Raw genomic sequence first — 1,414 nt, 5'->3', positions numbered from 1 at the left:
ATTACATTTATATTTATATACTAGGGCTTAAAATTATATTCCTGAAAAAAATACCTTTTATTGCTGCCATTTTCACAAAATAAACACTTGCAGAAAAGTTAGAAAAGACAGATGGGGGAAAAAAAGAAAATTTAGGAACCTATCATTAATAGAGAACAACATTCTTCTAGTCATCTTTCAGTGACACATATTTTTCACGCTATAAAAACAGTGGTATAACTTTGTACGTTTATCTCACATCCTGGAAATATTCTAAACTCACTTATCTAGGAGTTCTTTTGTAGATTCCACAGGGCTTTCTACCTATCCATGTCATTTGCCAATAAAGACAGTTTTATTTCTTCCTTTCTGATGTCCATGTCTTTTATTTCTCTTTCTGGCCTTACTGTACAGTCTAGAAACCTCCAGTACAATGATAGAGTGGTGAGAGGGATACTCTTGATTGCCTTTGATTTTAAAAATGAAGCATTTAGTTTTTCACCACTAAGTATGCTATCAGTTATAGGACTTTATCATAGATGCCCTTCATCAGGTTAACAAAGCTCCCCACTATTTCGTCTGTAGAGAGTATTTACCAGGAATGGATGCTGGATTTTGCCCAATGTTATTTTCTGCATGTATTGAGACGATAGTATGGTGTTTCCTTTTTAGTCTGTCAATATGATAAGTTGTATTGACTTATTTTCAAATATTAAACCAACAATGCATTCCTGTAATATACTCCATTGAATGATGTATTCCCCTTTTTATATATTGTTAAATTCTATTCACTAACATTTATTAAGAATTTTTACATCTATGCTCAAGAGAGAGTAGACTAGTTTTCATGTCCTGTCTGGTTTTGGTTTCAGAGTAATGCCGGCTTCATATGTTAAGTTGGAAAGAATTCTCTCTTCAATTTTCTAGAACAGTTTATATAAAATCAGTAATGTATCTTCCTTACAAAATGTTTGGTATAATTCACTAAATCCATTTAAGCCTGGAGTTTTCTTTGTAAAAAGTTTTTAATAACAAACTAAATTTATAGATATACTACTATTCAGGTAATCTCTTTTTTTCCTTGAGTGAGCTTTAGTAGTTTGTCCTTTTCAAGGAATATGTCTATTTCATCTAACTTGTTGAATTTAGTAACATAAAGTTGTTCATAGTATTTCTTTATTATCTTTTAAACATTTGTAAGATTTGAAGTATTGATACCTCTCTCATTCCTGATACTGACTTGTGTCTTCTCTCTTTTTATCTAGTTAGAGGTTTATCAGTTTGATGACCTTCTAAAAGCCAGTTTAGGATTTTTATTTCTTCTATAATTTTCCTATTTTTCAATTTAATTGGTTTCTATTCTTCTCTTTATTATTTCCCTCCTACTTAACTATGGTTTTAATTTGCTCTAGTTTCTTAAGATAGAAGATAAAGT

At 30.5% G+C, this 1,414-nt stretch overlaps 1 protein-coding gene across 1 annotated transcript in view; it reads right to left on the bottom strand.

Annotated features, from left to right (window-relative positions):
• Positions 1–1,414, bottom strand: part of RRAS2 (related RAS viral (r-ras) oncogene homolog 2) — an 85,674-nt gene that overhangs the window by 4,133 nt on the left and 80,127 nt on the right. The window lies entirely within an intron of this gene.

Source organism: Propithecus coquereli, unplaced genomic scaffold (genome assembly GCF_000956105.1).
Source record: "Propithecus coquereli isolate 6110/MARCELLA unplaced genomic scaffold, Pcoq_1.0 Scaffold44, whole genome shotgun sequence".
Lineage (NCBI taxonomy): Eukaryota > Metazoa > Chordata > Mammalia > Primates > Indriidae > Propithecus > Propithecus coquereli.
Note: the sequence above shows the minus strand (reverse complement) of the source record. Positions and strands in the feature narration are given on the sequence as shown.